The 26,564-nt window shown below is 45.2% G+C and overlaps 1 long non-coding RNA gene across 2 annotated transcripts; it reads left to right on the top strand.

Moving 5' to 3' along the window:
- The first annotated feature begins 9,702 nt into the window (after nt 1-9,702).
- On the top strand, nt 9,703-26,447 carry LOC147829999 (uncharacterized). Of its 2 annotated transcripts, none has more exons than XR_015443006.1 (3): nt 9,703-10,361; nt 11,738-11,919; nt 12,917-26,447. It is a non-coding gene; the product is annotated as an uncharacterized LOC147829999 (long non-coding RNA). The 2 variants fall into 2 exon arrangements; XR_015443005.1 differs by having other exon boundaries at nt 13,452-26,447.
- Nucleotides 26,448-26,564: the final 117 nt, after the last annotated feature.

Consider the following 26,564-nt stretch of genomic DNA (forward strand, 5'->3'; position numbering starts at 1 on the left):
AAGTGCATAAAATATAGTTTTATCAACTTAGCAATATGTTCATATGGATAAAAATATTAAAAGATTTCAAACAAATGAGAAATTATGTCACTGAGATACTGGAATTGCATATACGTGTGTATTTTTAAATGTCTTTCCTATAGTTAAAATGTTTCAATCACAAGTAAAAGTTCTTACAAACACTCATGTTTGTATTATACATATTTAAAGTGTACAACATGATGTTTTCACATATAGTCCACCAAAAATAATGTATACATACTTCAGAAAAAGCACATATAAATATTTTAATACTCAATTTATTGAGACATCGTGAGATTAATGTAAGTTACCTTTGGCCTCTGCCATTACAAGAGGTGCTCAAAGTGGTGTCTGTGCACTTCCAGACATTTATTAGTATGGCAAACTGCTGGTTTTTAATGTTTGTAATGCTTTTAAAACATTTAAAATTGTCGTTTTGGACTTACATCCTAATTTCAATGTTATCCTCACCATCAGGACTTCTACCATGCACCGCTACTTCAAAAATTTTTATTAATCTTTCAGATATTTGTAGTGCATCTATGAGTTGATTTTATCAGAGGGAGGGAGTTTCTTATCTCTTGTATCATTAATTGAGGCTTTCATACGTGACTTGATAATTATTGGTTTCCCCTTAAAAATATTACACACTATTACACACACATGCACAGTGAGAGTCTTGTGAGTTCTCTACCCTGTGACACTCAACCAAAGCCTTATATAATTTTTCCTTTTTAATTTTTTTATTCTTTCTGAGAACCTTTGACATTTTTTACCATTGATTTTTTTTCTTTTTTGGTACCAAGAATTGAACTCAGGACCTTGCACTTGCCAGGCAGGTGAGGCACCATTGCGCTAACCCCTGGCCCCTACATTCGAAATTTAAAACATTACTTACTTCTGGGCAGTAACTGAACTGAACAGTTCATTTGTTCAAGAGTTCGATTGAGTTCTAGTATTTCATTGCTTATTTTTTGTCTAGTTGATCTATTTGTGACAGAGGGGTGTTGAGCTCCCTCCACTTTGGGAGTGGCATGGTGTCATGCTAGAATCCTCTCCCGTGGCAGATGTGATAAGGTGGATGGAACACATTCTTTTTCTTTCCTGTGAGCAGTTCTGAGCCATTTCGGAAGCATCCCATTTCTGGGAGTGACCATATGGTGGCCAGGAAGCCACCTCCACTTTGGTAGTGTAGTGGGGCCATGCCATAATCCTCCACGGTGGCAGGAGATGTTGTAAAGTAGATCAAATGCATTCTGCTTTTCATCATGAGCTGTTCTGAGTCATTCTGGAAGCATCCCTTTAGCTGGCATCGGACATACTGTGGACAGCAAGCTGCCTTGACTACTGGAGCGTGGTATTGCCAGACCAGAATACTCTGCCGTACCAGGAGGTGTGGTATAGCAGGTCAAAAGATTTCTCTTTTTTTCTGTGAGTGTTTCTGAGCCTTTACAGGAGCATCCCTTAAACTGTGATCATCAGTAGGGTGGCCCAGAGTCTGCCTCCACTCTGGGAGCAGCATGGTGCCATGTCAGAATCCTCCCCCTTTGCAAGAAATTTGGTAACATAGATGGAACACATTCTGACTTTTCCTGTGAGTGGTTCTGAGCCATTTTGGAAGCAACCTATTAGATGGGAGTGGCAGATGTTGGCCAGGAAGATGCCTACACGGCAGTAGCGCAATTTGGCCATCCCCAAATATTCCCCCGTGGCAGGAGATGTTGTAAGGTGGGTGGAACGCATTCTCTTTTTTCCTGTGAGCTGTTCTGAGCCATTTCAGAAGCATCCTGTTAGCTGTGACCTTCGGTACCGTGGCCAGGTGTCTGCCTTCAATTTGGGAGCAGCATGGAGCCATGCCAGAATCCTCCCCCATTACCGGAAATTTGGTAAGGTAGATTGAACACATTCTCTTTTTTCCTGTGAGCAGTTCTGAGCCATTTCAGAAGCAACCGATTAGCTGGGAGTGGTAGAATGTTGGCCAGGAAGATGCCTCCACATGGAGAGTCTCATTGTGCCATCCCAAAATATTCCCCCATGGCAGGAGATGTGGAAACGTGGAAGGAACACATTCTCTTTTTTCCTGTGATTGGTTCTGATCCATTTCAGAAGCACCCCATTAAGTGGGAGTGTCTGTAATGTGGCCCAGAAACAGCCTCCACTAAGGTAGCAGCATGATACCATCCCACAATATTCCCCCTGGCCAGGAGATGTGGGAAGATAGATAAAATGCAATTTCTTTTTTACTTTGAGAGGTTCTGAATCAATTTGGACGCTTCCTGTTAGCTGAGACCGGGCTTGTGTCAAACCGAAAGGCACTTACTTTACAGGAGCAGTGTAGTGCCAAGCCAGGAACCTCCCCTGTGGCGGGAGATGTGGTATCACAGATCAAATTTAATCTCTTTTTTCCTGTGAGAGATCCTGAACCATTTCAAATCATCCCATTAGCTTCGAGTGGCTGTACAGTTGCCAGCAAGCAGCCTCCAATTCGAGAGTGGCAAGGTGACATCCCAAAATATTCTCCCTTGGAAAGAGATGCAGTAAGGTGGATGGAATCCATTCTCTTTTTGCCTGTGAGTGATTCTGAGCCATTTTGGTGGCATCCCATTAGCTGGGAGTGACTGTACAGTGGCCTGGAAACCGACTCCTATTTGGGAGCAGTGTGCTCCCAGGCCAGAATACTCCCCCCGGCAGCAGATGTGGTGAGGTGGATGGGAAGCATTTCTCTTTTCCTGTGAGCAATTCTGAGCCATTTCAGAAGCATCCCATTAGCTGAGAGCAGCCATACAGTGGCCTGGTAACCATGGTCCCCATGGCACGGTATCACTAGGGATCATGCAACATCTTAGAAAAAAGCCTAGAGTCCCAAGAGCTGATGGAGGAAAAGAGGCAGTTGTAGACATCCAGAGGAAATTGACAGCACCCTCTTACTACTTAGCTTGGCCACTTGGTTCCAGTGCTCCATCACCCTGGCCCTGTCTCCAGCCCTCGTGCTGGAACCCCCAAACAGGAGGTGATCGTGCAGTTGGCCACATGTACATAACAGAGCTTGAAGGGCCAGGGATGTAGCTCAGTGGCACCATGCCTGCCTCACCAGCACAAGGTCCTGAGTTCAATCCCTGGTACCAAATGTAAGAAAAACCAAAAATGCCAAAACAACAACTCATAGTACAGCTTATATATATTACGAGGTTTAGATTTATATACAATTAGGATGGCCACCCAGTTCTTCCATTTCCTGTTATTAATGTCATCCATTAGTCTAGTACATCCTGTACAAGGAGTGAGCAAATATTGATGTATAATTACTAAGATCCACCTTCACCACTTGCTCTCCACAACAATCTGCAGTCCCGTCCGGGCTGCCACATTGCATTTCATTGTTGCATCCCTCAGACACCTCTTGACTGATGTTTTCACAATTTTTCCTTTTTTTCATTTTGTATGAGCTGACAGTTTTGAGGATGACTGAGCTGATATCTTATAGAATGTCCCTCAATCTAAGTTTTCCTGATGTTTCCTTCCTGATTAGATGAGGGTTACATGTTTGGGTGCGTGGCTTTCCACAGGTGTTCTATGTTCCTGACTGCACCCTCATCCTGGGTTCTCCAGGGCACCTTTGGCTTAACTCTCACAGCTGCATGCACTGCCCTCTCAGGGACACCCAACCTGGCCTGCCAGGCCTTCTTTTGAAATTTGGGTGGAAGCCTTCCTGACTCAACTCTTGCGTTCTGCATACCTGTGAAAACAGCACCCTGTAGATGAAACAAAGTTCTACCACTGGCTCCAAGCAGTCCTTAGGCCTTTGTGCATCATGGCTGCAGAAGCATCCATGGGCCTGGATGGCTGAGCACCATGAACTGAATGAATCCCAGGGAACCCACCGTGGTGGCCCTTCTCAAGCAGGGTGCCCTGGGGCTCTCCTCTCAAAACAAAGTCTTTCCCTTTTGCAACTGTGAGCCTTGGAAAGGTTGGGCCTTGTGGGTTCCTTATATGTCTTCAGGGCATCTTTTCCATTGTCCTATTGTAAAGTACTTGGATTCTTCTTAGTGCTAATCTTTGATCCACCAGGCTGTGCATTGCTCCATTTTTCTAGGCCTTTCTTTGGGGGCAGGGGGTGGAACTGAAATGTTTTCAAATGGGCTTTTGCTCCTCATTTTCAGCACAAACCTGGTTCGAAGTAGCAAGCAGCATCCATGCTACAGCCTGATATTTAGGCTACCTTGATATTTTCTCCATCAGATGAATGATTCTTCCACCCTTCGTATCAGTCTCACACAAATCTCAGGACATGAACACAATATAGTCATATTTTCTGCTGGAGCACAACACACATGGCCTGGATCCAACTGCCACTGGCATCCTTCTTCTCAACTGAAACCTCCTAAGTCTGGCCTTTCTCATCTGCAATCTATCTGCACTCTGGTCTTCTGAGCTCGGACCAGAATCTTCTGTCAAGCTCAGATTAGAGCATTCTAGGGCTGCTTTTCCAGCTGGCATCTCCAAACCTTTCCAAACTGCTGTGGACCACTTCCACAGGCCTCTGAACCACCTGGTGAGGTACAGTCACTGCAGTGACCAGACTTCTTGTACCAACATCTGTATCACCCACTTTCTTGTCCCTGAACACAATACTCAGCACTACACATTAAGGGAAGAGAGGTTTGTTTCAGCTCACATTTCAGTTCATAGTTAGCTAGTTCCAGGATGGCAGGATGGCATGTCAGAGGTGCACATTGATAGAAATGCTGCTTGCCTGGTGGAGGCCAGGAGGCACATGGTAAAGTGTGGGCCAGGAAGCAAGATACACCCTCCCAGGTCACACCCGCGCTGACCCACCTCTTCCAACCAGGCCCACATCCTGACACCAAGCCTGGCGTAGCACCCCCATCACCCAGTCACCCTCTGGAAGCCCTCACCTCTGGGTGCAAGGGGCTTGAGGGGGCCATCCAGATAGAATCCATAACGTGTAGTTTCCATAAAAGGATGCAATTTCTGATAAGTGATCTAGAAGTGTTATAAGAAATCTATGAAATATTTAGAGCACAAATCCTTACAATTTATTGAAGACAATTTTCTTTTCAGTAATGCACATTATGATGGACAGAATGGGAGTTAGTACTGATGATGAGTCTTTATTTTCACGTTTTGCTCCAATGTCCTGTTCTGTTTGCAGTAGTAGTTTGGTCCTTGAAGTATTTATAACTGTGGAATGAGTGCACAGATAGGTTTCTGAACTGTGTATCTGTCCTCATTTCTCTTTTGGTCATTTGTACCTGCATCAGCAGTAGCTATGAATTTCCCAGAAGCAGTGAATAGTGATAATCAAGAATAGTGTGGCTATCAGGGTTATTTCAGCTTAGGTGATCTCAGACCGAATCAGGTGTGGATGTCAAGGATGTGTGTACGTGACATGTGTTTCACACCTAAATGTTTGAATTAGAAATGCAACAAAGAATGGAAGCTGGGACTGTGTTGGGTGAGGATTTAGGCAACGTAATGTCTGAGGAAGAGGATGGGATGTGTACGCTTATGCCCAGGGACAGTTGGAACCCTGTAATAGACACTTTTTGTCACACACAGTTGTAGGAACATCCCAGCTTCTTTTGGGAAAACACCTCCACCTTCAACCCAAGACCTCCAATCTGTACTTTCAGGAGTGGATTTTTTCGGATTTAATCAAATAAGAACAGTCATTTCCATGGTTATACAGGTTGGTTATGAATAAATCATTTACAAAAGGCCAATCAGAACAAATGTGAAGAATGTTATACGAAATGATGGAAATGTGAGAATTCTCATCTTGGGAAATCATCTGAGAGCTGCTATGGCCCGAGGGAAGCCTGGAATAGATAAGAGAAGGTATGCTTAAGAACCCAGAAGTGGAGCCAGGTCTGAGGAAGGAGAACAACACAGTGAATGCTGGAAGTTTTTTAATCCTTCCTGAAGTCAGATGTCAGAATTGAACAAACAAACCAGCTTTTTTTACTTAAGGCTTTCAAATTTATTTCTTACTTTTAGCCTGAAATATGGTTAAGTGATATGGGTCCCAAATTTGGCCATAAGAGAAGAATGAATTATGGGAGACGCTATTAAAAAAATCACTTCAAAATTTATTCCAGTTGAAAAGGATGCATATGCTGCTGTTGGGATGGGAGAGCCCAATGCCTGTTGTGCCTACGAGGAAGAAAAGGAGCAAGCTAAAGTGGACTGACTAAGGCTGAAGAACCTCTGCTAGGACACTTGCTATGGCTGAAGAGAAAGGCTGAGGCAATGGATGGACATGGGTATGAATGGCCAAAGACTTTGCCATGGAGACGACCAGGCCCTGAGCAGACAGCAAGCAATATTGTCAGTGTCTTGAGATCAGCAAAGCAGCAGAGGTCTTGGGGCAGAAGGACTGCAGCTTGCAGACTAAGACAGCCCTACACACCAGTGAGGTCACAATGGACCACACTTGCTAGCTATGGAAGAAATCCCAGGAGGACAGGACATGACTGGGCGCTGTGTGGTGGCTGAGCAGCAGGGGAGTCAGGCCCTCCCAGAGACCGATCGAGCCTTTCTAGAGCTTGTGGAAGGATCAGGACCCCACGGGTCTTGCCAGGTCAGGAGCTCTAGTGTGGCTCAGGTGGGCCCACACCCTCAGGCTGAGGTGGGCACAGGTCTGGCCAGGAAGCTGCCGGGGCCTTGTGGAGAGCATCAGACACAGGCAGAGCCACTCCTGCACCCACACACCGTACTGTTTTGGACCACACACCTGGGGCAGGGGCCTAGACCCATCCAGGACTCACCGGGGGCTGCCCCACCGCATCTCCAGAACCTCCCCAAGAGCCAAGGTTGGACCTGCCCCCGAGAGGTGTCACTCACGTGCCATGCAGGTGTCAAGGGCAGGACCTCGAGGGGAGTGACTTGGTCACCGAGACACGATACCGGACACACACAAGTTAAGCGAGGAGAGCTTTATCTCAGCTCGCACTTGGTAGAGGTTTCAGTCCCTAGTCAGCAGCTCGAAGGCAGCACGGCATGGCAGAGGGGCCTGGCAGACAGAAAGCAGAGTCCAGGGAGCACAGGCAGTGAGATGAAGGCTTCCAGGCCCTGAACCAGGTGATTTCTCTCAGCCCAGATCCCACCTCCTGACAACCCAGGTGTACCACGCCCATGAGGCCATCACCTCCCAGAGGTGGCTTGTGAGTGCATGAGGCTCTGCGGACAGGTAGCTCTAAATTGTCCCCAAGGGAGAGGGATGGGAGGGAGACCTTGGGGGCAGGAGGATGGGCGCGCATCCCTGCAGGTCAGCTTCCCAAGCTGGAGCTCTCTCCTCCTGGGGCCAGAGCAGGTGGGGCGTGCAGTGACACCGAGCAGCCACCGGAGGGCAGCAGAGCCCTGTGCTGAGATCACGCGCTGAGGTTGCCAGGGTCCCCAGCTCTGCCAGTATTGTATGAGGATGCGTAGCATAAAGAGAATATGTTCGTATATTCGTGCTTATTTCTACCACCTTATTCTGTCTTCCTCTCTGTCTTGCTTCCTTGAAGTAGGCTTGAAGCTTTTCGTTATTTCTTCAGAAGTAATTCACCTCACTTTCTTTTTCAGAAAGAGAGAGAGAGACAGAGAGAGAGAGAAAGAGAGTGTGTAGGTCTTGCTCAGTGTCTGAGATCTGAGATTGCTGGGAAGCACCACCACACCTGACTTTTCCTTTTCTCTTGCAGCTAGAAGTGATGCATCTGGTCTCTGGTTTTTCCATAGTAACCTTAGATATCACACTTGTTAAATTTAGGTCTTTTGCTTGTTAAATTTTGCTTGTTAAATTTAGGTCTTTAAATTTCTTGATTAACTTTTGTTTGGAAGAGGTTTAGCTTCCAGGAAAACTGAGAGAATGCTGGCCTGGCCCAGCTCAGAGCGAGGGTGGCGACCTAGGCTCCCCAGAGGGCAGAGCATCTCCAACAAGCACTCCTTACTCCTCTGCATAGGAGGACCCTGCCCTTTCCCGGTTATCTGATGGTTTGTTCCTGGGGCCAGAGTGACGCCCCGCTGGGATCCTTGCCCTGAGGGCTCTGCTGGGCACCTGAGCTGGGCTCTGCAGTGGCACAGGGGGGTCTCAAGTGAGCTGTTCGCAGCCCTGGCGCTCTGCCTTCCTGTGGCCCGGGGCCTTCCGCGTCCTGCGACAGGTGCTTCCTTCCTTGTCCCAAAGGCCTCTCAGGGACCCCGGTGGCTGCGCTGAGCTCACAGGGAGAGTGAATTCTGCGCCGCGCTGGTCCCGGCTTCCTCCCTTCCTGTTGGCCCGTGCTCTGAGCCACTCTCCTGGCTTCCACAGGGTCCTCTGTGTGGCAGTGTCCCCACTGTCCTGGTCCGGGAGGAGGCCTGTAGGGGGGCCGCCTCTGCGGGGCTTCTGCACCCCGGAAGGTCCTTGCTCCCCTGGGTGCTGAAGGGCAGAGCACGCAGCGAGCCCGCATGGTGACCTTGGCCACTGAGGTGCTAGGTGCGAGGCTGTGCGGGTGGTTCCAGCCGGGCCTGGCCAGGCCCCAAGAAGCACCGGGTCCCACCTGCGGAGGTGTCCTTTTCCGCCTCGCGGCCACGCAGGTGTGGACACCAGCGAGCCCGGAGCTGGGGCTAGTTTAGTGCATGGTGATAGGTATGGGTCTAGTTTGAATCTTTGGCGGGTTGAAATCCAGTTATTCCAGCACCAATTATTAAATAGGCTATCTTTCAGGGAGGAGGATTTTAGTGAAACTCAAACAAGCTTAGATCACATGACAGCACTCACCACACCACATGACCTAGGAGTCGAGGTCAGGGTCCCCATGACAAGGAGGCACTAGGGATCATGGAACATCTTAGAAAAGAGCCTACAGTCCCAAGAGCTGACAGAGGAAAAGAGGCAGATTGTAGATGTCCAGAGGAAATTGCCAGCACCCTCTTACCACTTAGCTTGGCCACCCGGATCCAGTGTTCCACCACCCTGGCTCTGTCTCCAGCCCTCGTGCTGGGACCCCCAAAAGCAGGAGGTGATCGTGCAGTTGGCCACGTGATTAAAATATGTGATAGTGGCCCAAATGGTGGGCGCCAGAGGTTCTTTGCCCTTTTTGTTTCTCCGGGTCCAGATGGAGCCCAGGCAGTCCCAGGGCACCACATTCTTGAACAGCTCCTGTGGAGGAAGACAGCATCCCACGGGCAGAAGCCACCCCAGATAGTTGATGGCTTCAGCCATCCACAGGCAGGTGGCCGTGGCCTGAGCTGGACATCAGGAAGCTGCAGATATGGACAGAGACTTCTGCAAATAGCCGGTTTTCCTCCACTGCCCACTAGTGATGTCCAACTTATGACCTAGGACCTAGCACTGATGTGAAAATCAGTGGTATTGTCCCCATGCCCATCCTCCCAGACCTCCAGCATGAGCAGACATCTGAGTCCCGCTCATTCTGAGGTATTGTCTTCTTTCCAACCTCACCTGCCCTCTGCTCCTTTGCCCAGGTCAGTGGCACATTTCCTGGGACAGCTAGGACTGGGGGCTCTATGTGGGTGTCTGCTGTAGAACCCATGAATCTCAAATGCCTACAAAGTGATAAGGCTGGCCAGGTCTCCTGGGATGATGGCAAGGTGACACATGCTCCTGCCTGCACCTCAGGGCACACCCTCCTCGGCCAGTTGGTCTGACTCCCCGCCCTGTTTCCCAATTGTTCAATCGCAGTTGACATCACAGTCACTGTGTGCAGCGGGCATGGGAGTGCCCTGCCTCTACTGTCAACCTCCACCCAAGGACAGGAGTGGCTTGGGGCTGAGGGACAAGTATAGGTGATGCAGTTGGTAGAAGAAGGAACTTTGATCTGGTAAACTGGAATGTCAGGACTGAGGAGATCAGTGCATGAAGGATGGGTGTCCCCTGCCCCACCCCACCCCAGAGAGCTCAGCTGCTCACCACATCCATCAAGGTCAGCTGATCTGCCAGCAGCTTGGGAGAGAAGGCGAAGAGCACCTTCTGCAAGGACCTGTCCTTGTCAGCATCAGCAGAGAGGCAGGAGTGCTGTGGAGCTGGCTTCTGCTTCTCTCCTGCCTCCAGAGGAGGCTCTTTCTCTGGTGCTGGCTCTGGCTGCAGAGCAGGCCCATGGTGTTCTGGACATGGAGCCAGAGCTAGGAGGAGGAAAGCTCAGCAGTGTTAGGCACTTGCCAGTTCCCTGCAGAGCATAGAAAAGACATCCTGGCCATTTGGGGGATTCCAATGCCCAACCCAAATCCCTGAAAGCCTTCTGGACTGCTGTGACCCTCACCATCTGTTTCGGCCTCGTGGGGCTCTAGATATTCCACCTGAGCAAGGGGAAGGCACAAGGGAGGCTCCATGTCTGCTCCAGGTGAGTTCACTTGCAAGCCGGCCCTTTTGATCTTGATTTGGGGAATGTCCGGTGGATGGTGCCATTCGGACCAGGTTTCCAAACTGGGAGAGGTGGCGCTGGGGAGAGACGAGTGAGCAGCAGAGTCAGAGGCCCGGGCTTTTCTTCCACCCTGCCTCTCTGAGACAGCGTCGTGTCTTGTGTGGCCCTCTGTGCCTCGGTGTAGAGGAAAGCTCACCCCACCCCAAGACCCCTGTGATGGTCCTAGCCTCGGCTGACTTTGTCCCACTAGTCTAATGCTAACATGGGCTTCCACTTCACACTGATTATCAGGAGACAGATGCAGAATTATTCCTAGCTTTGATATAAAAATGTTATATGTCATGTTAGCAGGACAAAATCAAATGCCCTAGTTACATAAAGAAGGTGTGTGGAAGTGTTTTATAAAAGAAGTATATATGTTTACTTGTTGGTTTCAAGTTTGTTATAAATGTTTACGGGTATAGAGGTTTCATTCCTTTTGATTTTAATTCCAGAAGACATCTCTGTTAATTTTCTTACAAAAAGTTTTAAATAATCTTATTTATAATTATAAACCTAAAATTATAAAGAGATTATAATTCCTTTGGGCTAAGTATATTTGGGTGCACCCTAGTTTTAGAAACTCTCTCATATCTTTGTTTTTTGTCCAATCATATAGCTGTTTTTTTTATAGATAAAGGTTATTAAGTTCAAGGCATGCTCCCCTTGGTGAACAAAGGAACAGCCGCATGGAAATATTTTCCAGTCTTTGTTCACTAGGGGTACCTCAACAGTTTTTGTCTTACAACAGACTGACCTGATACTTTTCATAGCCTTATAAAAGACTTACAGGAATAAATATTATTTAAATATATTATTATACTGTTTATATCAATTGTCATCAAAGGGATAAATTCTGAATACGTTATTATTCTTTGCTTACTCTGGTCATTTTCAAAGGACTAAATATCCTGTAAAAAACAACAATAACAAGGTTTTATTTTTTCTAGTGTACTAAATGTATTTGTACTTTCTGACTGTACAAGTTTTCTAATATTTGTTTATGATAATAAGCTCTTTTCGGTTCAGGTATTTGCCTTTCCATACACTCTAGCTATTTATGATAACAGATACATATATGGGCTATTTTCTTTAGATGGTATCCTATCAAAAAATTATTTATTTATTTATTTGTTTGTTTGTTTTTTAAAGATAATAATTTAGGTAAAAACTTTTGGTGTTTTTAAAAAATGAGTACGTTTACCAATGGCTATTTTATATCAAGATGGACATTTAAATGTGTTACAAAGGTAAAGTCATCATAATTGTCATGTTAAAATATTATTTGTGGCTCTTTTTCTGTTAATATTCTACAGGAATTCAACTACTAAAAAACAACCAAAACTGAAAACAGTAACAGCTCTCTATATTTTAAATTCCAAAATGCTTGCTGTTCTGGTAAAACTATAACAGTTAAGTTCATTATTCTTGTTATGATGCTAATGGTATTGACCTTCTGGATGTTCAACAACTAAAGTTTGGAGACCAGAACTAAAAGGTAACTGGAACACTGGATCCGGGTGGCCAAGCTAAGTGGTAAGAGGGTGCTGGCAATTTCCTCTGGACATCTACAATCTGCCTCTTTTCCTCTGTCAGCTCTTGGGACTGTAGGCTCTTTTCTAAGATGTTCCATGATCCCTAGTGCCTCCTTGTCATGGGGACCCTGACCTCGACTCCTAGGACATGTGGTGTGGTGGGTGCTGTCATGTGATCTAAGCTTGTTTGAGTTTCACTAAAATCCTCCTCCCTGAAAGATAGCCTATTTAATAATTGGTGCTGGAATAACTGGATTTCAACCCGCCAAAGATTCAAACTAGACCCATACCTATCACCATGCACTAAACTAGCCCCAGCTCCGGGCTCGCTGGTGTCCACACCCACCTGGCCGCAAGGCGGAAAAGGAGTATTAGGTTACTTTCTAGCTGGGAACAGGGGCATGCTGGGAAGAATTGTTTATTCTTTGGTGGGAGCAACCATCTTGGCATGACATCACACAGGGGAGGGGGCAAGGCACCATAGGAAGAGGACAGCTACGATACATAATAGCTGCTGAGGTGGTGGGAGACCTATCATTCCAGGCTTTTGTTGTATGATAGTTGGGCGAAGGTCTCTTCTGGACCTGCTTCCTGCTGACCAGGGGTGAAGATCGGGGCTAGCCCTGGATCTCATGAGGCCGGTGGCAAGTGGGGACCTCTTCCTTTTGCCATACTGGCTGGTACCCTGCCATGATGAACTCTGTGACTGTCTGGCTGGTGAATACCCTCAATGGTTCCTGCAAGAAATTTTGAAACAGCAAACCAGGCACAGTCCAAAACAGAGAATTACACAGATAATACTGAGGGGTCCCAAGAGTAGTAATAGCCAGGCGAGCCATGAGCTCCAGGAACCAAACATACCCTGCCCTTGATTAGTACCTTGGGGGCCATATCTATCTGGCCCATTAAGTTTTAATTTTTTTCATTTGACATGTAATTTTTTATTTATTATTTACATAGGTTTTACAGAGACAACTGGATGTTTAGGGGCCCATTTGTTGTAGAAGTAAGAGACTGTTATGGAAGAGATCATAGCTCCTGATCTAAGGGCCCCTGTTGCTCTTAGAGAATGAGTGGAAAAGTGATAAACACAATTTATATCGTCTTTATAATCCTTTGTTTGGAATATAAAAGGTGTATGTAACTGAGCAAATGTCTTTTGGACGCCATCCTACCGATGAGTGTAGTGTTACTATGAACCTGACTTCTTTAAATTCAAGGCCAGGACAGTTTGATTCCTGTATCTCTCAGTTTTTGGAAGCCTCCTAGATATATTTAAAAATAAAGAGAACTGATAACCTCCACAAGGACCCTCGCCAACTTGAGGCAATCAAGTATAACATAAAAGGCTTGATCTTTTTAGACATGGGTAGGGTAGGTATCCAGGAAATATGAGCACAATGAGAAGTGCCATCATAAACAGAGAACAAGGATGTACATTATTTTAAAATTCTAGGAAAAAATCATTTGGTTAGTCTAGTTCTCTTGCCTACAGCCCAGCTACAGAGTAACCCCAGTTTGGCCTCCAGTCACAGCTGAGACTTCAGTGATCCAGTGATGCTGTGATTCTCCAGGACAAGAAACATCCTGGGAGAACAAACATCTGCTCAGTTCCTCATTGTTCTTGGACTGTTAACATCTTGTTTACCTGAGATGTACCAAACTCTCTGCAAGCCTTTTGTTACACCTTGTTTATCCCAATGTGAACTACTGAACTCTCTGCAAGTCATTTGTTACATTTGTTTCTCCCAATGTACTGAATTCTCTGCAAGTCATTTGTTATGAGGTACTGAATAAAAGGTGTGGTAAGCTGGAGGCTTTTGTCTTTGCTCCCCAGAGCAGCACTGATCAGACCCAAAGCTCAGCTTCTTCTCAGTCTCATTTTTCTACCTTTCCTGTAATTTGCCATGTGCTGCCATGGCTCGCAGGAGACCAGGACTCACTGCAGAGGTTCTGGTAACATCCCCTTCCCCTGTTCCCTACATTTGGTGCCCAACATGGATGTGAATCGGATCCAGGGATGAACTGGCCTGTGAGACAAACTTGGAGTAAAAGAGACAGCACATGGATCTCCCAGGACGATTTCCAGACTAGGACAAGGGACACTGGTGGTAAGTGTGTTCAGCTGGGGGTAATTTTCTATCTTTGCTGAGTTATAACTATGGGTCAGTCTCTGTCAATAGAACAGCGTAACTTTGCCAAATTACTTAAGTCGCTGTTAAAGCAAGCTATGTACCCAGTACCTAAGGGTGCTGTGATAGATTTGTTAAAAGACATGCAAATGTATGTCCCATCTTTTCCCCAGGAAGGGACAACTAACTTAATAGCATGGGAACGTGTAGGTACCGTTCTCCATGAGGCTCAGCGAAGGGGTGATCATCTCTCCCCCTGAACGCTCCCCACTTGGGCCTTAGTCCACTCTGCTCTCAAATTCTCTCAGTCAGTTCAGGAAACCTCAGCTACCCCTCCCCTTACCAACCCTTCTGTCCAGGTTTCCACTTGTTCAGCTTCTTCTCCACTTTGCTTTCATCTCACTGTGGCTTCTGCTCCACTGCCACAGTGTGCTGAGGAAGACGCTAACTCTCTAGCCCCTCAGCCATCTCACAGAGGTCTAGCTGCCCCTCTTGCAAAGCCCTCTTCTGGGGCCACTCCCTATTGCCGTGCCTTGCAAAAGGCTGTGACATCAGGCAAGGCAGTGGGAGACTCTTTGTGCTTTCCTGTCTCAGTTTTGTCTGATCCTGACAACTCAGAGGTGGACATGTATGTTCATGCCTCATTTGATTTTAACATCCTAAAGGACCTCAGGCAGAGCGTGCTAACTAATGGTGTCCAAAGCCCCTATACGGTAGGTTTGTTGGACAATGTACTTCAGACTTATTCTCTGGTTCCTCATGATGTTTTTCACCTTGCGAAAACGTGCCTATCCCCTGCTCAGTATCTCCACTTTGAGGTGGAACTTCATTCTTTAATCAGGGAACAGGCTCATAAACATGCTCAGGGAGATGCTCAGTCGAGAGAAGTTACTATCAACATGTTAATGGGCACAGGTGACTTTTTGGATTTAAGCAGGCAGGCCTGTTGCCCAGCATTACTCTTCCACCAGCTAGAGGACCTCCTGTGGAGGGCTTGGGTTTCTGTGCCAGTTGAGGGTGCGCTGACAAAATCTTTTACTCAAATCATGCAAGGGCCTGTGGAGCCTTACACAGAATTTGTAACAAGATTACAACAAACTGTTAGGAGACAGATTTCTAATTCCCAGGCAGCAGACATCCTGATCTTACAGCTAGCCCATGAAAATGCTAATATGGATTGCAAACAGGCAATAAATCCTGTTCGCTCCTCTAAAGATCTTGGAGCATATATTAAGGCATGCCAGAATATTGGGTCTCCTTTATACAATTCGGCTCTGATGGCTCAAGCCATCTCCCAACATTTACGCAGTACACACAGTGATTTAAAATGTTTTAATTGTGGAGAAATGGGGCATCTCAGAAAAAACTGCAAAATAAAAGTGGCTTTACAAGCTGACCCAGGGCTACTGAGTCAAGCATCCAGAGAAAACAAGGTACCGCCTGGCCTTTGTCCTCGATGCCGAAAAGGCATTCACTGGGCTAGAGATTGCCTCTCCAAATATGATAGGGATGGTGCACTGCTGCTGGGAAACAGAAATCGAGCCCTTCCCCAGGCTCGGGAAACAATAGGGGATCAGGGCCAGGGGACCCAGTCCCCCTGAGTCAACGGTACCCAGTTCAGACCCGTGCACAAGTACAAAATCAGACAACATGGGTGTCCGGAGGGACATTTCTTCCCTCCTCAGGGGAACACTGGGAAGCTCAGGAATAGATCTTTCTGCTGCTCAGAGAGTTCACCTGCTGGGAGGTGAGATTCCGGTATCTGTCCCCACAGGAATTCATGGACCCCCCCACCCCCCCGAACCATTGGCTTGATACTTGGAAAATTCTCTCTAACTTTGAAAGGCATTACTGTTATTCCAGCTATTGTTGATTCTGATTGTACCTCGGAATTGTGTGTTCCTGTTAGCTCCACAGGACCTTGGGTAATAGAACAAGGAGATTATATTGCACAATTGTTGCTCTTGCCTAAACCACAATTAAATAATGTTAGCCTTAAAAATCCCCAAGAGGATCCTCAGCCAGAAATTCCTCAAGAAGAGATTTATTTCACCCAAGAGATTTCCAAAAACTGCCCCATGTGCAAAATTAAATTGAATGGCAAATTCTTTACAGGATTGATAGACACAGGCACTGATGTGTCTGTGATCGGCACATGTTTTTGGCCATCATCTTGGGGGAAAAAACCAACTAAAACATCTCTGGTAGGCCTTGGCGCCTCCCAACAAGTTTTACAAAGCTCCATTCCTCTGCCTTATGAAGGGCCTGATGGTCAATTGGGATATATTTGTCCTTACATAGCTCCCATACCTGTAAACTTATGGGGCAGAGATTTGTTGGAAGAATGGAGAATTGTAGTGACTACTTTGCCCCCGGAAACTTCACCAGGCCAACAGATGATGTCTAAAATGGGATATGAACCAGGAAAAGGATTGGGCAAGCAACTTCAGGGAACAACACAGCCTATAGAACAGAAACAAAAAAATAATCGCTTTGGAATTGGATATGATCAAAATTTTTAGTTGGGGCTATTTAAGAAGTTTCTCCACCCAAGGCAGCCTTGCCTTTACAATGGAAATCAAATGATCCCATTTGGGTTTATCAATGGCCCCTACCTCAGGAGAAACTAACCATTTTACAACAACTCATATTAGAGCAAGTTAACAAGGGGCATTTAGAACCATCTGTGACCTTCCTAAAAGGTCAGGCAAATGGCGTTTGCTTCAGGACTTAGGTACAGTTAATGCAAGCTTCATTCCAATGGGGGCACTGCAACCTGGCTTACTGAACCCAGTGGCAATCCCCCAGAAGTGGCCATTTACAATTATAGATTTAAAAGACTGCTTCTTTAACGTTCCTTTGTGGCCAAGTGACCGACCTCGATTTGCCTTTTCGGTACCTAGCACGAATTTTAAAGAACCAGTGAAATGCTTTCAGTGGACTGTGTTGCCTCAAGGAATGGCTAACAGCCCCACATTGTGTCAGCTTTTTGTAGCACAGGCTCTTCAAGCTACTCATAAATTATTCCCTACTGTATATTTAACACATTATATGGATGACATACTAATCTCTGCAAATACACAACAGCTACTTTTACAGGCCTTTGCTGTTGCAAAGAAGGATTTAGTGCATTTTGGATTGTGCATAGCACCTGAAAAAGTTCAACTATCTGAGCCTTATATTTACCTGGGTACCTTGTTATCAGAACGATCGGTTAATCCACAAAAGATACAATTTAGGACAGACAAATTAAAAACATTAAATGATTTTCAATAATTATTAGGTGATATTAATTGGATTAGGCCTAAGATAGGAATAGCAACTTTTCAATTGCAGAATTTGTACAAAATATTACAGGGAGATTCTGATCTTAATTCCCCTCAAAAATTAACTCTGGAGGCACAAAAGGAGTTACAATTAATAGAACAAAACATACATAACCATCAGGTTTTTCGTATCAACTCTAATTATCCAGTTTATTTGTTTGTGCTTAACACCCCCCACTCACCTACAGGCTTAATAGGGCAATGGTATGAGAAACAGGCCTTTCCCATGGAATGGTTGTTTTTATCTAACCAGTTAGTGAAATCTCTACAATTACATCTAGAACAAATTGCAAAAATAGTTTCCTTGGGATGTAATCGTACCTGACAATTATTTGGTGCTGACCCTCATTTCATCATTATCCCAATTGATAAGGATCAATTGCAGATGCGCTACAGACTGCTTTATATTGGCAAGTAACATTTGCAGATTTCATTGGACACATAGATAATCATTACCCTAGTGATCCTCTGTTTCAGCTTTTTTCACGACATGGGTTCATTCTCCCCAATACTACCCAATTTCAGCCATTGCAAGGTGCCTCAACCTATTTCACTGTTGGCTCCTCTAAGGGCGAAGCAGCAATTTGGAGCTCTTCCTTTAGTTATGTGTTGCCTACAACTGGCCTCTCTGCTCAATGGTCAGAGTTGCTAGCCATTTTATCTGTGATTGAAAACTTTCCCTCCCAACCTCTCAATATTTTAAGTGATTCCTTTTATGCAGTTTGTTTGACTCAAAGATTGGAAGGAGCTATGGTCTGCTGTACCTTGGAACCGAAATTATTAAACCTGTTTTTAAGATTACAAAAGGCCATACATCAAAGAACTGCTCCCTTTTATATTGGACATATTCAATCACATGCGAACCTTCCTGGGCCACTTTCCTATGGCAATGCACAAGCAGATCAGCTTATAGGATTCCTTGCTGCTTTTGATCAGGCTAAGGAATCACATAGCTATTTCCATCAAAACTCCAAGGCATTACAACATGATTTTCAGCTATCTCGAGCTCAGGCACGACAGATAGTTATGGCTTGTCCTAGTTGCCAGCAGATTCCATGGCCCATTCCCCCTGAGGGAACTAACCCTCAAGGCCTAGCCACCAATATGATTTGGCAGATGGATGTGACACATGTCCCCTCTTTTGGAAAGTCTTGATTTGTACATGTCTCTATAGATACATTTTCACACATAATACGTGCCACATGTCACTCTGGTGAGAAAGGTCACCATGTTCAACAACACTGCTTGTCTGCCTTTGCTGCCATGGGAGTGCCCAAAAATATTAAAACTGACAATGGTCCATCATATGTTAATAAATTTATCCAAAAATTCTTTCTTATTTGGCATGTTAAGCATAGTACTGGTATCCTGTATAATCCACAAGGACAAGCCATAATAGAAAGGGCCCATGCCACCCTCAAACATCAATTACTTAAACAATCACAAGGAAATCAGCTGCCTCTACAAGCTCATTTAGATCTAGCTGTTTTTGTACTCAATTTTTTTGAATCCTGTAGCAGGTTCCACACAATCACCTGCTATGCTCCATTGGCAAACGGATGGCATGGTTAAGACTCAAAAACCACAAGTCCCTTGCAAAGATGTCCAAACAGGTAAGCGGAATGGCCCCGCTGCCTTAATAATGGGGGAGAAGTTTCGCCTGTGTCCTAACAGATAATGAGAAAACCTTGTGGCTGCCCCCCTGGAACATGAGACCATGGGTCACGCTGGTGGAACCGCCAAGATCTCACAGAATGAGTGATAGCACCCTGGCTGAAAGCAATGAGCCAGCTGCACCTCAGGGACCCACCTCACCAGCAACAACCAACAAATCCATGGCAGGGTCCAGGACTGAGATGATGCCCCCAGAGGAATGATAATTATAGATTTATGGTAAAAAAATATATATATAAAGGTGGGGGACAACTTCAAAATGCTCTTTTTATATTTACAGGTATAAAAGCACTTTCATTCCTTCTGATTCTAATCTCAAGAGATCTCTGTTAATTGACTATTCCAAAGTTTTTGACCAGTCATACAATTATAAATCTAATAATCATAAAAAGGATATTACAATTCAATTTGGCCAAATATATTTGAGTGCACTCTAATTTTATAAATTGTCTTATATGTTTGTCTGTTGTCTGTTGTTTGTCTGTTTGTACAGTTGAGCTCAATTTTTTTTTCTCTTCCTTTTCAACTTTTGAAAAAAAATTTTTTTTAAAGATATTCACCTATTGTTAAATTGGCTTACAGATAAATGTTATTAAATTAAAGGCATGCCCTCCTTCCCAGGTTGCTAACTGATCAAAGTGCCACCGAGATTTATTTTATAAAAGTAATGTGTATTGTCACCTACATGCAATAATCAAATTGCAATAAACAGTTGTAAAATAAGAAGATATATATATATTCTTATTCTTTGTTTGTCAAAGTAAATAGAGACTGTGGGTACTCCCTTTGGTGAATAAAGAAGTGGCCACCCAGAAAATAATTATTCTGGTCTTAATTCACTAAAGGGACCCCCTAGTAATTTTTATAATCTTATGGGAGACACACCACAACAAATATTGTCTCAATATGTTATTATAAATTGATTACATTGGTTATCATTGAAGTTTAAATTCTGAATATGTTATAAATTGATTACATTTGTTATCATTGATGTTTAAGTGCTAAATATGTGATTGTAAAATGTTTACATTGGTTAAGTTCTGAATATGTTATTGTAATATGTCCACATTGGTCATCTTCAAAAGCTTAATTTCTGTGTCATAAAAAAGAGAGTGTTATTAGAAAGATGGTTTTGGTACCAAACCACAGTGAAGAACATAAGGTTTTATGTAACTGTGATATTTATTACTGCTCCTTTTCTGGTGTACAAAATGTATTCATGCCCTCTAATTGTATGGGTCTTCTAACATTGTTTATGGTAATAACCTTTTGATTCAGATATTTGCCCTTATGCTCCAGCCACCTATGATAATAGGCACACTTGTATGCTGATATATTTTCCTTAGATGACATCCTATAAAAAGCTCCTCAGGGATTCAACCACAAGAACAACTATCATTGGCAATAATAACAGTTTAACTATATTTTTATTCCAAAATGTTTATATCCAGGTAAAATTATAATAGTTGAGTTCACTACTCCTCTTACAATGCTAATGTTATTGATCTTCTCTTCTGGGTGTTCAACAACCAAAGTTTAGAGACCAAAACTGAAGAGGTATTTGGGATAAGAAGGCAGCCAATATTTTGGCCTTGGCCCTCCAAGGTCAACAACAATAGCAAAAAGATCCAGGACATGAGGGAACCATCTCCGAGATCCTGCATTTTTGGTGAGTCACCCAACCTCCTGAGCAGGGAGGTTGCTGAACACCAAAACAGTAAAGATCCAACAAAAAGTGTGCCAAAGGAATGTCACCTGGAGGAAAAAATCTCCCATGCTTTCTCAGGAAGCAACATGGTCAAGCAAGGTCGTGACATATCCTGATGGCTGACACTGACAGAGGAGCTAGGAGGCTCTATGCATGGTTCCAAGACAGTGGCTGTGGAGACTTAATTGACCTTGTTAGATAACAAGAGATTGATTTTATTTAATATAGGTCTCACCGTAACTTGGTCTTAAACACCCAGTAGAAAAGTATAACTAAAGACAATGCTACTTTGAGTTCAACAAAAGTTTTAAGTTTTTAAGCCCCATGTTTGAAAACAAATTGTTAGATTTTTAATCCCTTTACAGCCCCAACTAAGAAAAATTATGCTTATTATAGACTGCTAAGCCAGTCAAACACACTATAGATCCTCACACTACATAGGGACAAGCCATTGTTGGGTGTGCTTGCTTTTCATAAAACCCCTTCACATAAAACAAAAAGAAAGGGAAATATGTTGGGAGCAATACTACATAATTCTAGGGAAAAATCATTTTGTTAGCCTAGTTCTCTTGCCTACAGCCCAGCTACAGAGTAACCCCAGTTTGGCCTCCAGTCACAGCTGAGACTTCAGTGATCCAGTGATGCTGTGATTCTCCAGGACAAGAAACATCCTGGGAGAACAAACATCTGCTCAGTTCCTCGATGTTCTTGGACTGTTAACATCTTGTTTACCTGAGATGTACCAAACTCTCTGCAAGCCTTTTGTTACACCTTGTTTATCCCAATGTGAACTACTGAACTCTCTGCAAGTCATTTGTTACATTTGTTTCTCCCAATGTACTGAATTCTCTGCAAGTCATTTGTTATGAGGTACTGAATAAAAGGTGTGGTAAGCTGGAGGCTTTTGTCTTTGCTGCCCAGAGCAGCACTGATCAGACCCAAAGCTCAGCTTCTTCTCAGTCTCATTTTTCTACCTTTCCTGTAATTTGCCATGTGCTGCCATGGCTCGCAGGAGACCAGGACTCACTGCAGAGGTTCTGGTAATGTCCCCTTCCCCTGTTCCCTACAGTTTCCAGCTAATGTTAAGGAGGAACCCACAAGTAAGAGAGGCAGCCCAGTGCTCGTCCTGGCCGACAGCACCAGCCATGACCTCTCATGGGCAGTGCTTCCCCTCATGCTCAGGGTAGGTATGTAAGGGGCCTGCTTGGACAGGGGCAGGCTGTGAGGTGTCAGAGCTCTGTCCCGCTCCCCCCCCCAGCCCCCACTTCATGGCTGGAAATACAGCAAACATTGCGGACTGCTAGGGTAAGTATTGTTTTGGACTACTTTGCTTGGAGCCCAGCCCCGAGCACTCAGGTGCATGGAGTTTTGTGTCTGCCTCACTCAGAAAGGAACATCAATGTTAACATCATCTCTTCCAAGCAAATGTGCTTCTTTAGAAATGGCTCAGAAACAATCACAGAAAAAAAGAGATTATGTATAATCTTCCAGAACACATCTCCAGCCATGGGGGACAATTATGGCCTCACACAACCCCACTCAAGTAGTGGAGGTGGATTCAGGCCACTCTAGGGCCTCTCCCAGCAAGTTGGATGCCACTGAAAAGGCTCAGAACTGCCCAAAATAAAAATGAGAATGTATGTGAAACACCTAACCTCATCTCCTGCCATGGAGGCATATTTTGGTATGGCACAATTCTGCTCCCATAGAGGAGGCGGCATCCTTGCCAAACTATGGCTGCTCCCAGATAATGGCATGCTTCCAAAATGGATCATAATAAATCACACGAAGAAAGCCATTGCATTACATCTGCTATAATACATCTCCTGCCACTTTGAGCATTCTGGCCTTACACAATGTAGCTCCCATAGTGGAGACGGCTTCCAGGAAACCAGACGGCCCTTCAAGTCTAATGTGGTGCATTTGAAATGGCCCAGAAACGTTCACTGGAATAAAGAGAATGCATTCCATCCATTTTTCCTCATCTCCTGCAATGGGGGAATATTACAGGTTGACACAATGCCACTCATGGAGGAGTGGCGGTTTCCTGGCCAACGTTCCACCACTCCCAGCTAATTCATTGCTTGGAACATGGCTCAGGACCACTCAAAGGATAAAACAGAATGTGGTCTATGTAACTTACCACATTCCCTGCCACGGGCCAGGATTCTTGCCTGGCACGACCCTGCTCCCATAGTGGAGGTGGGTTTGGGGCCACCAGATGTCCACTCCCAGCTAATGGGATGTTTTCAAAATGGCTCAGAAGTAATCACAGGAAAAAACAGATTGCATTCCATACACCTTACCACTTGTCCTACCATGGGGGAATATTTGGGGATGGCACTACCTTACTCCAGAAGTGGAGGTGGATTCCAGGCCACTGTATGGCTGTTCCCAGCTAATGGGATGTTTCTGAAATGGCTCAGAAAGAATCACAGAAAAAATGAGTTTATATATGATCTGCAATAGCACATCTGCAGCCATGGGGGAGGATTCCGGCCTGGCACAACGTCACTCCAGCAGTGTAGGCAGCTTCCTGTCCACTGTACAGCCATTCCCAGCAAATTGGAAGCTGCTGAAATGGCTCAGAACTGCTCACAAGAAAGAAGAGAATGTGTTCCATCCACCTTTCCACATCTCCTGCCACAGTGGAATATTTTGAGATGGCACAATGCCGCTCCCATGGAAGAAGTGCCATGCTAGCCATTGTATAGCTGCTCCAAGCTGATGGGATACTTCCAATTGAATCAGAAAAAAATCACATGAAAATAGCCATTGCGTTCAATCTGCCATAATACATCTCCTGCCACATTGAGCATTCTGGCCTGGCACCATGCAGCTCCCATAGTGGAGGCCGCTTCCGGGCCACCGTACGGCACTTCAAATCTAATTGGTTGCTTTTGAAATGGTGCAGAACCGGTCACAGGAAAAAAGAGAATGCATATCATCCAATTTTCCTCATCTACTGCCATGTGGGGATATGACAGCATCGCACAATGTCACTGCCATCGGGGTGTTGGCTTCCTGGCCACCGTACCACCCCTCCCAGCTGATTGGTTGCTTCTGAAATAGCTCAAAGCCACTCACAGGTTAAAGAAATTGCATTCCATCACTTTTACCGCCTCTTCTGTCACAGGGGAATATTTTTGGGTGGCACAACCCTACTCGAGAATTGGAGGCAGATTCCTGGCCAATGTACGTCTGCTCCCACCTACTGGGATGCTTCTAAAATGGCTCAAAACCAATCACAGGAAAAAAGAGATTGCATTCCATCCACCTTACCACATCTCCTGCCACAGGGGAATATTTTGGGATGGCACTCCCCTGCTCCAGATGTGGAGGTGGCTTCCAGGCCACAGTACAGCACGTGCCAGCTAATGGGATGCTTCCAAATTGGCTCAGAATCAATCAAAGAAGAAAAGAGATTGTGCATGATCTTCCATAACACATCTCCAGCCATGGGGGAGGATTCTGGACTGGGACAACCCCACTCCAATAGTGGAGGCAGCTTCCGGTCCACTCTATGGCCTCTCCCAGCACATTGGATGCCTCTGAAATGGCTCAGAACTGCTCACAAGAATGAAGAGAGTGCATTATATCCACCTTTCCACGTCTCCTGAAATGCTGGAAAATTCTGGGATGCCCCAATGCCACTCCCATACAGGAGGCAGCATCCTAGCCAAGGTATGGCTGCTCCCAGCTTATGGAATGCTTCTAAAATGGATCAGAAAAAATCACATGAAAAACGCCATTGCACTCAATCTGCCATAATACAGCTAATGACTCTTTGAGGATTCTGGCCTGGCACCATGCATCTCCAATAGCAGAGGCGGATTCAAGGCAACCGAATGGCCCTTCAAATCTAATGAGGTACTTTTGAAATGGCTCAGAACCATTCACAGGAAGAAAGAGATTGTGTTCCATCCCCCTTTCCACATCTCCTGCCATTGGTGAATATTTTGGGACTGCACTACAACACTCCAGAAATGGAGGTGGATTCCTGGCCACTGTATGGCCACTCCCAGCTAATGGGCTGCTTGTGAACTGGCTCAGAACAAATCACAGGAAAAAAGAGATTGCATTCCATCCACCTTACCACATCTCCTGTGATGGGGAAATATTTTGGGATGGCACTACTCCACTCAAGAAGTGGAGGCGGCTTCCAGGCCACTTTATGGCTCTTCCAAGCAAATGTGATTCTTCTGAAATGGCTCAGAAACAGTCACAGAAAAAAGATTATGTATAATCTGCCAGAACACATCTCCAGCCATGGGGGACAATTCTGGCCTCACACGACCCCACTCAAGTAGTGGAGGTGGATTCAGGCCACTCTAGGGCCTCTCCCAGCAAGTTGGATGCCACTGAAAAGGCTCAGAACTGCCCAAAATAAAAATGAGAATGTATGTGAAACACCTAACCTCATCTCCTGCCATGGAGGAATATTTTGGTATGGCACAATTCTGCTCCCATAGAGGAGGTGGCATCCTTGCCAAACTATGGCTCCTCCCAGATAATGTGATGCTTCCAAAATGGACCATAATAAATCACACGAAGAAAACCATTGCACTACATCTGCCATAATACATCTCCTGCCACATTGAAGATTCGGGCCTGGCACCATGGAGCTTCAATAATGGAGGTGGCTTCCCAGCCATCATAGGGCCCTTTGAATCTATTGGGGTGCATTTGAAATGGCTCAGAACCATTCACAGGAATAAAGAGAATGTGTTCCATCCATTTTACCTCATCTTCTGCAGTGGGGGAATATTACAGGATGGCACAATGCCACTCCCATAAGGGTTGCAGTTTCCTAGCCACTGTTCCACCACTCCCAGCTAATTGGTTGCTTTGAAAATGGCTCAGAACCACTCACAGGAAAAAAGAGAATGCGTTCTCTGTACCTTGCCACATTTCCTGTCACGGGGTAGGATTCTGGCCTGGCACAATCCTGGTCATGTAGTGGAGGTGGTTTGGGGCCATGGTTCGGCCGCTCCCAGTTAATGGGGTGCTTTCAAAATAGCTCAGAACCAATCACAGGAAAAAAGAGATTGTTTTCCATTCACCTTACCACATCTCCTGCCATGGAGAAAAATTTTGTTATGGCACTACCCCACTCCAGAAGTGGCGGCAGATTCCAGGCCACTTTACAGCTGTTCCCAGCTAAAGGGATGTTTCTGAAATGTCTCAGAAACAATCACAGAACAAAGAGATTATGTATGATCTGCCATAGCACATCTCCATCCATAGGGGAGCATTCTGGCCTGGCACAACCCCACTTCATTATTAGAGGCAGCTTCCAGTCCACAGTAGGACCACTGCCAACAAATTGGTTGCCTCTGAAATGGCTCAGAACCACTCACAAGAAAGAAGAGAATGTGTTAAATCCCCCTTTCTACATCTCCTGCCATGCTGTAATATTTTGGGATGGCACAATTCTGCTCCCATAGAGGAGGTGGCATCCTAGCCACTCTATGGCTGCTCCAGCTAATAGAATGCTTCTAAAATGGATAAGAATAAATCACATGAAAAATACCATTGTGTTTGATCTGCCATAATATAGCTAATGCCACTTTGAGCATTGTGTCCTTACACAACATAGCTCCCATAGTGGAGGTGGCATCCAGGAAACCAGATGGCCCTTCAAGTCTAATGTGGTGCCTTTGAAATGGCTCAGAACCATTCACTGCAATAAAGAGAATGAGTTCCATCCATTTTACCTAATCTCCTGCAATGGGGGACTATTACAGGATGGCACAATGCCACTCTTG

Source organism: Heterocephalus glaber, unplaced genomic scaffold (genome assembly GCF_053883595.1).
Source record: "Heterocephalus glaber isolate CG9 unplaced genomic scaffold, H.glaber_assembly_v1.0 deba00000331, whole genome shotgun sequence".
Taxonomy (NCBI): Eukaryota; Metazoa; Chordata; class Mammalia; order Rodentia; family Bathyergidae; genus Heterocephalus; species Heterocephalus glaber.